The sequence below is a fragment of the Centruroides vittatus genome, unplaced genomic scaffold (genome assembly GCF_030686945.1).
Source record: "Centruroides vittatus isolate TY-2023 unplaced genomic scaffold, ASM3068694v2 scaffold_752, whole genome shotgun sequence".
Taxonomy (NCBI): domain Eukaryota; kingdom Metazoa; phylum Arthropoda; class Arachnida; order Scorpiones; family Buthidae; genus Centruroides; species Centruroides vittatus.
Genome location: NW_027122716.1, coordinates 3,669,207 through 3,682,726, shown reverse-complemented (window position 1 = coordinate 3,682,726; position 13,520 = coordinate 3,669,207). Strand labels below are relative to the sequence as shown.

The following is a 13,520-nucleotide window of genomic DNA, read 5'->3' as shown; positions in this document are numbered from 1 at the left end:
ATTTTTGTAACTAATTATAAATTTTAAAATATAGGTAATCTGGTATATTTTAAACATCAATATTAGATATCAATTCTCTAATCAACTTCTACAAGCAAACATAAAACTACAATAAACATTTCATGATATAATTTTTATGCATTCTAACATACAATGCAAACTCTGCTTTCATAACTTTTCATCTACAGCAGATGGTATTATGGAGAACTTAATTAATTACTTTCTGATGACCATAATATACATACTAAAATAAACAGCTTGCAACTTTCTAAATATTTAAATTCAGTAATATATATAGTATATAAACAACTTCTTAACAATTAATACTAATGAATTGATTTTTTAACTAAAAAATTCCATTCATTAAACAGACAAGTGTATTTTTTAAGCATTGTATATTTAGGATATTTTATCATTAAAATCCTGTTAAGCTTCATAGTAAAAGTCAAATCTTTGAACTAAGCATCTTGAAGAAACATTCTCCTTAGAATCATGTTAAATATAAGTTTTGATATTTAAACACACTTTTAAATGATTATGGTTCAAAACACCAGTTAAAATATTGAAACTGTTCAAAACTTCAGTTTAAAAAATTAAATAATTCTGAGAATGAGAAGAAAACTTTTGGAAAGTTTTTAGATAAAGAAATTATTTAACTCCTATAATAAAGCTTAATAAAGATTTTAGTAGTAAATTAATTTTAAAGTTGTTTTCATGTTTACTATTTACTATTTAAAATACATTTTTAAAGTTAAAGTATTTTTAATTAAAAAAACTGGTAATTTTACAAACCATAATTTAATATAGAAAATAAATATATTTAGTTTTTAAAAATTTTCTGAGTATACGTTCATATTAAATATGAATCACTAGGAATCATATTAAATGAATATCACTAACAAATACAAAAACAGTAAAATGAAAATGAATGATGTCAATTAGCTATTTTACCACTTTCAATTATTATTAAGTCACCATCTTTAATACAATTTTTACATTGCCATCTGCATTCAACAAAAACTAGTTTTAAAGAATAAGTCTTAAAGCATTTACTAAAAATCATTTTATGAATAAGACTATCACAAATAAAATTAGGATCTGCTATTTACAAGAAAGACAATGTTACTATGTATTGGGATTAAATTGGATGATAAAAACAGTAGACAGTAATTTTACATCTCTGTACATATAAATAGTCCATTCTATAACAAATTTATCTAGGCTCTGCAATTCTAAGTAAACTACAATTTAGTTTCTACAGTTATGTTTATAAATAAAAAAATATTAGCATATTTATTATTTAAATTTTTAAATAATAATTCAGGTTCTGAATCAATTATATTAACACACTGCTAAATTATACTTGAGTATTAATTACTTAATAGTCAACTCTAGTGAAATATAGATTAGTATATTCAATTTAATAAATAGAAAGTTTTATTATACATCCAATTAATTTTTCAACTATACTGACAATTTAGATGAATGATTTTAATTATAATTCATCAGTTATTTAGAATTTATATCATCATCTTTTGTAAGTATAGATTTTGATAAAATAAGTCTAATGAAAATTACATACTTCTAAAATATATATTAATTAATATTATGGCTAATGGCAATTTCTAGATTTAATTATCATTTTCTTTATTAGCACCTTTTTAAATTAAAACTAATATAATATGATATTTATAATTTTTTAGTTATATTAAAATGTTTAAAATATTCAAACTAATTTTATTCCCAAATCAAAATGCATTTGAGCTTTGCATACACTGTGTATAATTTTCAGATCTGCATAAAACAAACTTATTTTAATGACAAATTTTAAATCAATTTTTAATATATTTCAATAAATAATACTAAGTCTATTTGAAAATCAATCTTCATTGAGCAGTTAGTAAAAATAAGGAAGAGAGAAAACAATTTTATTATGTACAAAAGTTAGCTGTGTGTTAAAGCTACTTCTCAACATAATTGCCATGTAAATTCAGGCACTTGCCATAGTATGGGATGAGTTTCTATATCTGCTAATCAAAGAAGTTTCTGCCTGGAAGCTGAGTCAACCATTTACACCATCTATTAACTCTTCATTTGTGTAGAAATGCTGCATGACCAATCAAATCTTCATCTGTGAGAAAAGATGAAAATTGCTGAATGTGAGGGCTAGACTATGGCAACTTTAAATACAGAAATGTGAATAGAAGATAAAAACTAATCACATCTGAAGAATACAAGAACCTTCAATGAACTTATATAACATATTCAGAATGTATATTATCATCAACATTTAAGATAAACAGCTATATTTTATTTAATTTTGATTAAACATTAAAAATAGTAAAACAAAACACTTCAAGCTTAGATTTAAAAATTCATTTATTTTAATGTTAAGTGTACTTTTGACAGATTAATCTATCATCATCAGAACATACAAAATTACAATTACACATGATAAATATTCAGAAAAATTGCATATTCAGCATATTAAAACTAATATTTATGTTTTCAGTTTGTTTCTAAATATTTTTAAATGACATCTAATAATTAAAATTCATAGATTTGTTCTTTATCTTTTTAAAAACTGAATATAAATTATCAACTGGATAATAGCATTGTTGCTCTTTTACAATATTTTAATAACTTTTACAAATAAATCTAATTTATTACATCTTACAAGAAAACATAACACAATTAAGTGTTTCTCAAATATTTTGGCTGTTGTGAATTAAATTTCAAAAGAGCTTTATGAATAGTTTTATAAAGATGCAAAAACTTTAAAAATTGCATCCAATGGATCACCAAAAAAAATGAAATAAAGCATTTCTACAATAACAACATTCCATTAATTAATTATAACTCTTTTTACTTCTATTTTTAAGAACAGTGTTATTTAAGAAAGGTTATAATTTTTATTATAAAACAAAAACTCATATTTTTATAAATACACAAAGGACAATTAATATTTCTATAATTATAATCCCTGAAAAGTGTGAAAGAATATTTTTTAGAAAAATCAGTTGCACATCTTCAGTTAACACTAATTAAACTAGTCATAAAGTAAGAAAATGTGTAATTTTAATAAGTGAGGCAACTTTTTAAAACAGACTAATAAATCATTTTATTGTTATGTTGTAACAAATTTCATGAAGTTTTTTTTAGATTTAATATAGATTTTGGCATGGAAAGGAGTTTTATCTTTCTTTCATATTTACCTGTGAAACTTATGGAAAACATATCAGTAAAAACTGCAGAATAGATTTATTGGAAATCTCACTGTTTAAATACATTTAATAGAGATAAAGTTAAGAAAGAAACAGTTTAAAAGAACAATGAAAAAACTTAATATGCTTCAGGAAACACAAAAAAAAAACAATATATTTTTTATTTTCATAGCAATTGTAAAGTATAGTCTTCTCTGTATAATTCTTTTTAAGATACTGAAAAAAATTATACAAATTGGAAAATTTTTTAAATTTAGATATGGTTCAAAGATTTTATCTCATTTCTAAATTGTCAATTTAAATTACGAATTTCATTTAATATCTAAAAATCCTTAAAATTTTGACATCTACAGTTATTTATAATTAAGTTTTACTAAGTATGTTTTTTTGTTGTTGCTTATATTTTATCTTCATTATTTAATTTTCATTGTAAGAAATGATGGTTTTCATTGTTCAACTTCTGTTTAGGATTCTCTTCAGACAATTTAATAAGTCTAATTTCTAGTTTTTATTTGGAAAGTTGAATGAAAACACTAAAACTATCACAAATCCATGTCAAAATGTGGGAAGTATATTCTGAACATTGCCTGAATTATTAATGGTGCAGAATCTTCAAACAAGGACAAATGAGTTTATGCAATGAGTGGAAATCTGACCAGAAGTACAAAGATTGATGAAAACATTTCAGCCTATGATTGGAAACTTTTGCCACATCTATCCTATGGCTATGGCCTAGTGCTAATGATTGTGTTAGTCACCGGCACAATTTGATCCAAAGAAAAAAAGTTTCTCAGTGGAAAGAGGTTTCAAGCAGATAAACAACTGAAATCCAGGGCTAAACTCTCAAAAAGCAGACTTTTGAAAAACTGGTATTTTCAACCTTGTGAAATACTAAAATAAGTGCATAAATATTTATGGTTCTTACAGAGAAAAATAAGTCTATGCTTATATTTCATTTTGTACTATACATTCAACTTGAGTAAAATGCAATATCTGAAAAGTTAAAAAGGCATTACTTTTCAAATATTTTTCTATATTTACACATTTAATATTTATCCATACTAACATAAAATATAAGTTATATAAACTAACTAAAATAAACAGATAAATTTATTTACATGTCATTAATAAATAGCAATACTTTGATCATCATCATGAAGACCCATTAGATTACTGAACATAAATCTAATTAATCTATTTAATTTCAGTTATAGGATTGATAACTTCATATATAAAATTCAGCATGATTTCAAAAACTCACTATGTTGAATAATATTTGAATCTTTAGAAAAGATGGATTATAAGATATACCTTTTTGGAAAAACATTTTTTATACATCATAAAATAAGCAATTATAAAAATTAAAACTAACTTCAAATATTGTTAAGATTATCTTTTTATAAACGTTGCAATTGCATTAAATGTAATTCTCTTAATGTCTAATGATGAATATATTCTGCCATGATACATAATTCTTTTCAAAAGACAAATTTTTTATACATAATATATTGCAAAACTTTAATTTTGTCAATCTTATAATTCAACTTTACAAATTAACTTTATGTAATCATGATATAAAAGGATATTTATGAGTTGTGAATTAGAATGTTAGAACAATAGCATCATAGAAATAGAAATAGAGAATCAAAATAGAAAAAAATAATACTGTATTATAGAATACAAAACTTATATTTTACTTATAATTATCTATTTTAATAATACTTCGAACATTTATAATTATTTTCTAAATTTATGAGTTATGTAATGAAAGTGATGTTCGTTGTATATACTTATAAAACTCAATTTTCCATGAGATAATAAAGCATCAGTAAGTTCATTAGTGCATAAATTTCTGCATTTATGGAATTATTACTTATAGGATAAAATTCGTTTGAATATTAGTTAAATATCAGTTTATTCTACAGATTATAAGTAAGACTTAATTCTGTAATAGTTCAAATAATCATCCTATGTAGTGATTAAGAGTAAGCAGAAATCAAAATTTATTTCTCACAAAAATATCTTGAAAAGGAGCGTAAAAATAATTTTTATGTTAGATTGCAAAATGGTTTTAAACTGGAAATAAATATAATCCAAACATATATTTTGTAAATGCTCTTATATAATGACATTTCTATATAAAATGTTTGTTTATTGTAGAAAGTTTGTAATGATTGGATGAAAGAAAAATAATTTAAAAATTTAATTAAAAAACTGTTTAATTAAAAGTACAAGTGCAATGCATTTTAAAAAGAAAATTATGGAAATAATACAAAATTAATTAAATAGAGCAGTAAATTCATTTATATCTATCAAAAATTGAGCATATCTAGGTATATCCTTCTCATCATGAATTCAGTTTAAAACAAAACTGAACAGATTTTCATTAGAACATATATTTACCATAACATCTTTATAAAGATATTTGCAAATATCTAATAAAATTCTGAAGAAAATTTATTCAGGTATAATTATCCTTAGATAATTAAAAAAAGAAAATTAAGTGCATTCTTTTATATATAAAATGTGATTTTACTGAAATCACAAAATCTTTTTTTTCAAGAGACATGTGCATTGCAATCAAATACATAGTAAGTGATCACGTCTTTCAATCCCTTTACAAATATTCAAAAGATAAAATATATTTATAGTTGTTCAAAGTATACCTAATGTAAAAAAGTCTTTTCTTTTTCTTTGATGTAGACGTTACTACACGTGTAAAGACTTTTTGGTAACCTTGGAAAAAATTATCTAATTGCATTTTAGAAGAAAAAAAACTTTCAGATCTATTTCCAAATTTTAATAAACATTTCTCTTTTAATAAGCCTTAACTTCTACTTTGCATTTGGAAAAATAATCAAAAAATATATATACATGTTTTTTTATATTTATGTTAATTCTGAAAATATAAATACAGAAAAAAAATATACAAATATTTGATTTACCTAAAAATTTAATATACTTTATTTTATCGAAAATTAAATATATGGTAAAATAATTATTCTTTTAAAATGATCATTTTATCTTACTAGTATTTTTAATACTATAATCTATTAGTATATAATTACTTCTCTATTTCTATTTGTCATAGAGAAAAAATATTGGATACCTGGAAAGAAAAAGTTCTTTCAAATTATATCTTCACTTTTAAGCATTTGTATGTCTGAAATGACAGTGTATGTTATTACATTACTTACACAAGAAAAAGTATTATAAACATAGATTAGTTAAAAGTAGTGCTAATTTGTTAAGTAAATTCTAAAATAATTTTCAAGAGTATCTTTTTAAAAATAAAAGATCAATAAAAATTAATATTCATGTAAATAATAACTTTAAACTTTCTTAAAAAGTGTTTAAAATATTAAAGAAACTAAAAGAATTTATTGTAATAGGTAAAACTAAGAAGTTTTAATAAACTGCTATTGAATTATTTTGAAATTATTAAAAGAAAACCATTTTAATTTGTTAAATGTTTCAAGAATAAAAGATGGTTAATATAATCAATGGTGTACATTTATGAACAATTACAATTATTAATATAAAGCAAAGTTACTTCACAAAAAAAAATGTAAAGTTCAATTTTGTAAACTTACTAAATACAATAGACATTCCATAAATGTTAATTAATAAAAATTATATTTTCTACCTAATCAAAAACACAGTGTCTACTATCATTAAATATGCATACAACATATTATTTTTACTTTTTGAAAAAACTTTATAATTTTTATATTTTTAAATAAGTATAAAGTTTTTTGTAGGATAAAAAAATAACATTTCATATATACAATCAAACAATTATATAAATTTTAATATAACAAACTACCTTTAAACAAAGTAAGTATAATTCTAATTTTAAAAAAAATAATAATTAAACAAAACAAATATCTAGATTTTTATTAATATTACCTTACTTTTAAAACAACATATCTCACTGCAATTGTTTTTAATTACATAAAAATCTATTTAATTATTTAAAAAACTAATATTTATTAAATAAACATTAAACTTATTTTCATTAAAATTCACAATTAAATTTTGTTATGATTTTTTTTGAAACTTTAGATTTAGTTATCTGTCAAATTAATCAAAAAGTAATATATATATATATATGTCAAATTACATATTTATTTTAAATTACACATAAATTGAAAGTTTCTGATTTTATTAACCTCACTACAGTTGTAATTTGTTTAAAAAGGCTAAATTTATTCAAAGTTAAACTTTTTAAGCTTAACATAAAGCTTAAAATACTTAAAATATAAATTTTTAATAATTATATTAATAATTTAGAAAGTTGTAGTTAAAATAATTTCGGTCATAAGGAAAAGATAAGTTTTTCAATAATAATTTTCACGAAACCTGTAGAGAATTAAATGATCTGAAAACTGAACCACAACATACAACAATAAGGATCGAAATGCTTATAAAAAGCATAAATTTGTAAATTTAAAAATATATATATAAATACTTATTACTTAAAATGATAATATATAAAAGAAACAATAGAATTTCTTAAAGGCCTATTTTCATATAGCAAAAACACACACACACATATATATAATTTATTGTACATTCCCCAAAATTGTGTGCATATACAAGAGCTCAGATATACATATTGCTTCTATTAGGTCTATATTTCAAAATAAACAATTTATAATTAATAATTTACTAAATTTTCTATTTTAACAATATATTTGATATCGTCACTGTAAATTTCCTTTAAAAAGAAAAAATAATAATAATTATATAAATTATGTATTTTAAAATAATTTCAAGCGAAATAAATAAAACGAGTCATTTTAATCATGTAATTAAAATGAAGATTTTTTAGTGAAAATCGAAATTATTAGAAAAAATTTAATTAATATGGTATTTAAAATGTAGATAATTTTTTGAGGAAAATGTATTATTTGAAAATAATTCGAGAATTTAAGTATTATTTGGCATTTCTGTTTTTATTAAGAGATTGGCTAAGAGTAAACATTAGGTTTTCCTCAGATGATGATCATCTAAACTAATTTCAATCCAGTGAAGAAGATAAGCGTACGAAACAGTATATAAAACGGGAAAAATACTACATAAAAAAACGTTAAAAACTTTATTTATAATATAAACTAAACGAATAAATGATAAAAGTAACGTAAGATTTTGGGATTGATTATATCGGAAGCAATTTGGAAAAATTCCTTTTAAAACTAAAGTTGGAAAATATCAAATGAAAAACGATTTGCAAACGCCAATGGGACGGGAACAACGGGACATCTAATCCTATTTTGTAAGAAATTTAAGTAAAAGCTAAGTACGGGAAATAAACTTTATTTTTGTTGCCCGATTTCATACGTGAAAAGAAGAAGGTGATTCGAGTAACAAGAATAAATCGGTCGATTCTTCTTTCAACAGTTTGGTCTTATATTAGACATCTTAATTTACGTTTTTCTTTTGCTTATACCTTACACATTTGAAAATAACATGATTTGTTATATGTGACAGCTGACGCTTTTATGGCATTCTCAAGGATTACTTACTTCTAAGTGATGATTTGGAGTACATAATATCATTCCCTTGACGTCCGCCATCGAACAATACAATCGTCCGCCATTTGCAATCGGGCTATAGGGCATGCGCCACAGATAATTTCCTCGCTAGATGGCATTGGTATCGATTGTCTTTTTATTAATAGACATCGTATGAACTCGAAATTTTTTAAAATTATTATATTTTTTTAACGACAAGTTTTAAAAATCATTTAAAAGTTTTCGTAAAATTCAATAATTGAGATGTTTTTTTAAATATTCGTAATGCATTTAATTTATTTAGAATTTATTTTCTATTTACATTTTAAAATATTTTTTTTTGAATAAAAATTTCGACTAAAATTACAATATATTACAAATTACCGTATATATTGTAAGTATTTTCTGATAAAATCTGACGTTTAGGCGGATAAATGAAGTAAATATGTGAATTTCATACTCTAAATAAAATTCTACAATGTTTTAGTTGTGATTTAAGTGATTTGTGAATATAAGTCACCGGTATTAACGCTATTTGGTTGATTGCAGTTTTATTCATGAAAAACGTGGACTTCGATGCGTCATGAATGACATCTGGAAAATAGCGGATGGTCGTTCTATCTGTCACGCTTATTGTTAGTCTGGGATGGATTCGAACCTGGATCCTTTACTATAGCAGACTAACATTTTCATTATCAAATGCTTTCAGAAAATCATTCAAAAACAGTACTGAACTATAAGAAAATTTAAATAAACACTGTTGCATCACTAACGCAGAATACTGTTAACTTACATATAACTTAGTAGGCACTTTCCGATGGCGAAATGGCCGAATCGTCAGCCTATCGTTGGGGATCTGAAATCGAATTCGAGGAAGCATATTGTATACATAATGTAAAATATCGAATTATTGATACAATATATATTTTAAATTTTATTCTTTCCAGTTTCTACAACCTTAATTGTACTCATGGAGCCTGCCGACAACGGAGAGCGGCAAGGAACGGGCCAGACAAATCCAGACAGATCAAGCAACCTCAAGATTTTTTCGACAGATTTGATTTCATGTTCTCCAGTAGGATAAAGCTACGACCTTAATTGTCTTGGCCATCGGCTATCAAAACTAATTACCTCGTCATCTGCTGAATGTTTTGAAAATCATGCAATTTTACATACCATTTCTTACGATATATGATTTATTTAGTTATAATATCTAAAAAATGTTTTATTACTAGTGCCGGTTCTATGAAAAACTGCGCTGAGGCGAAATAGACTTTTGCTGCTCCTGTTTGCAGAACGATTGCCAATAGAGAGAACTTCTAGCGCTGGCACTCCTGTATGAACCATAGTATTTATAAAAAATTTTAAAGTATATTTATGGAACCTCGTTGGTTCATCATTATTATTTTCCTCCTGAACATTTTGGCCATCTCCCTCATTTTTCGCTTGAGTCAGTATCCTTGTCGCCTCACTTATGTGATGTAATTTATTGTGCTACTCGTGCGATGTAATTTATTGTGCAGCGAACTTCTGTATTCTAAATTTAAATTAATGCTACGCCGTTACAAATAACGAAAATTTTCTATTTTTATGTGGGATATTCGCCGGAGTGAAGAAAAAATATTGTAAGGTCCAAAATGTTAACAAGGAACAAAAACCATGCATCAAACAACGGCGTTAAAAATTGTAAACTATAGAGATGTCAGGAAAGTCCGGTATTGACTACTAAACAAAAAATATATGCTGTATTATATAAAAAAAAACATAACAAAAAATATAAAACTCAAAATGGCACAATTTTAATTTAGTAATTACAACATAAAATTCATTATTAATAAAAATTTTTAATTACAATTATTCAAAATCTCAAAACACTTAACTTGATTAGAAAAAAGAAACTAGCAAAAGAAAAACCCTTAACCAGCACCAATAATTTATAATTCAATAGCTACACACTAAGCAACAGAAGTGAAGGTTAGCATGCTGTATCATAAAAAGCAGAAATGGGTAAAAGAACATTGGATGCGTTCAGCAGACTCAACCGTTCCAATTGACTATAGCGGTACTCAACATAGTACTTACTGATGCCGTATTTGCAGGATGATCGTGCGTGGCATCAAAACACCAGTGTGGTTCATTGTTGGCGTTTCGACATTACTGTCAATAGCGAGGTTTAGGCCGAAGTTTTAAACGCTAAACGTGTACGTCGGACGTTCAGCGCCGTTTTCCTGTAAGCCTAGAAGTTTGACAATGGCGTCAAACTTCTAGGCTTACAGGAAAGCGGCGCTGAACGTCCGACGTACACGTTTAGCGTTTAAAACTTCGGCCTAAACCTCGATAATACCAGAATTCATTTACGGTACTAACCGTAATGTCAACACATTCAACATGTTCGAAAGTCTCGCTACTACAGAGGTTGTTCAACAAAAAAAGAAAAAAAAATACAATTGAATCTGCTGAACGCAGCCACTAATTCTGTTATACATTGATGATTTGCATATTGTACATACATGCTTACAAGAAATAAGCTTTTGCTTACTTATGTCTGTACCAACATCCACTTATAAGAATAAATCCTACGTAATTTTTTATTTATATATGACTGGAATTGCATTTCACTAATTCGATGTTTTATTCATTATTCCAATATTACCATAAGATTATGTAAACTAAGTTCTCATTGGGAAATGTTGCGATCAAACACAACTCAAAATAAACGGAACCAAATGGAAAATAAAGAATGTAAGTATCTAAATATAACTATTACTAATTAATAAAAAATTCTCTTTCTAACTCTACATCCAATCATTGGAAATGCGGACAATAATTTTTACTCCAAAATGGTGTGTCAGGATAAATGAGGAAGTATGGTAATCCGAATTCATACAGCAATTTGTATTTTGTTTTTTTGATTGTTAAATCGACGAATTCGTTATTCTTGATGAATTATTTATTTTTTTAATTCGGTCTAAATTTAAAAACTAATTTTTACAAATAAAACTTGATTAAAATTTTTTTCATTCTAATAATTTTTTACATGTATTTTTGAAATGTTGCAAACGTTGTGGTGAGACGTACAGTACTTATTATATGTTTTTAGACATAATTTGATATTATTAAAAATAACCGTCTTGAAACGTTAATTAAAGACTATCACGATGTAATTATTTAACACAGGGTTTTGTTATAGTTTAAAATTTAACCGCTAGAGGTCTCGCCAGAGATTCTATTTTCTATCTATATTTTGTATATACAGTATTTGAAAAATAAAACAAATAAATAAAGTTGAAAAAACACACGTTAGGATAGTTTTTACCCGATGATCATTACAAACAATTTTCATAATTCTTTTATTACTTAACTGACAATCACGATAGTGTAATGTTCTATCATTGTTAACTGCTATGGACTAGCAACTGTGATGGTTCTATGTAGATAGACTCGTTAGCGTGAAGTATTGGCAGTTTTGGCGCCCGCAGAAACGTTATGCTTTAGTGTACACTTAAGGGAAACTCAGTTAAATAATTACCACAACAGTCTCTAGTTAGAAATATATACATAGTGTACTGAGCAATATTGGTTAACATCAATGTCTGTTCTGCATACCTACCAGAATTAATATTTCTTTCATAAAGTTTCATTAAAATATAAACAAATTTACTTTCTTTTGAATTCAGGATTTTTTCCAAAAGTTTTTAAAAAAGTTATCTAGTAATTTATCTGATGTTAAAGATCAACAGCAACACCAAAATTATCAATTCAATTCAATCAATCAAATTATACACCAAACATTAGATTTATTTTTCCCACTTTGTTTTCCTTTCTGGCATTTTACATTCATGACACTTGAGACACTTTTCTTAATGTATTCAAACAAATATTCATATTATATGAAAATATTGTTTGTTTATTTCTTTCGTAATTCATTTACTGTACAGTTGTGTTAAAGGTTTTTATTTTTAACATTTCATTATCTAAATTAACAAGTATTCTATTGGATAAGCACTATACATGGAACCAATATCCAGCAAGAAATACAAAACTACATGTAGTTTTATATTATCTTTCTGGATATTGGTTCTGTGTGTGGTGCTTATTTATGTATAGTTTGAGTAGTTGAATTTATGTATTCCTTTGGATGTCAAACAAAACATAATTGAAGATTATGATGCTTTATCATACTCTCAATTGGCTGAAAAGTACAAGATTCATAAATCAACAGTTAGCAGAATTGTTAAGAACAGGACAAAATTGAATCTGCTATTTTATCTGTTGTGTCCAAACACAGTAAAATTTCCAATCAATAAACTATTTACTCAGATTAAAGTTGCTTGTTCACATAGTGTACAGATTTCTGAATCAATTTTGCAAATAAAAAAACAAACAATCTTTATTTTAAAGCTTTAAGACTAAATGACTTTAAATGTAGCATTAAATTTATCGAAAGGTTAAACAATTCTATGGTATTCCTTAATTGTACAGTATGTGGTGAGAGTTCTGCAATAAAAGAGTGCTACATTAATGGTTTTCTAAGATTCTCATCCAAACATGTTAATCTAATGTTTGTTAGTATCTAGTGCTAACAAATTTTGTGAGAACAACAAAATGCTGGCATCTGTGCTTTTTCTAGGAATTAGCTAAAGATTCCAGCGCTCCTGGCAGTACTCTGCTCAATCAACTGCCCCATCGAGGTTGCTTTTTTGTGCATTTCCAGAAAATAACAAATTTGTTTTTTTCTGAATTCCAGTGCATCCAAACATGTTAATCTAATGTTTGTTAG

At 25.1% G+C, this 13,520-nt stretch overlaps 1 protein-coding gene across 1 annotated transcript in view; it reads right to left on the bottom strand.

Annotated features, from left to right (window-relative positions):
• The window catches only part of LOC136989704 (serine-rich adhesin for platelets-like), a 104,365-nt gene extending 95,498 nt beyond the window's left edge, over positions 1 to 8,867 (bottom strand). The window contains exon 1 of the mRNA XM_067287942.1: positions 8,753 to 8,867. The gene's annotated coding sequence lies outside the window, so the exon portion shown is untranslated. The remainder of the gene's footprint in view (positions 1 to 8,752) is intronic.
• Positions 8,868 to 13,520: the final 4,653 nt, after the last annotated feature.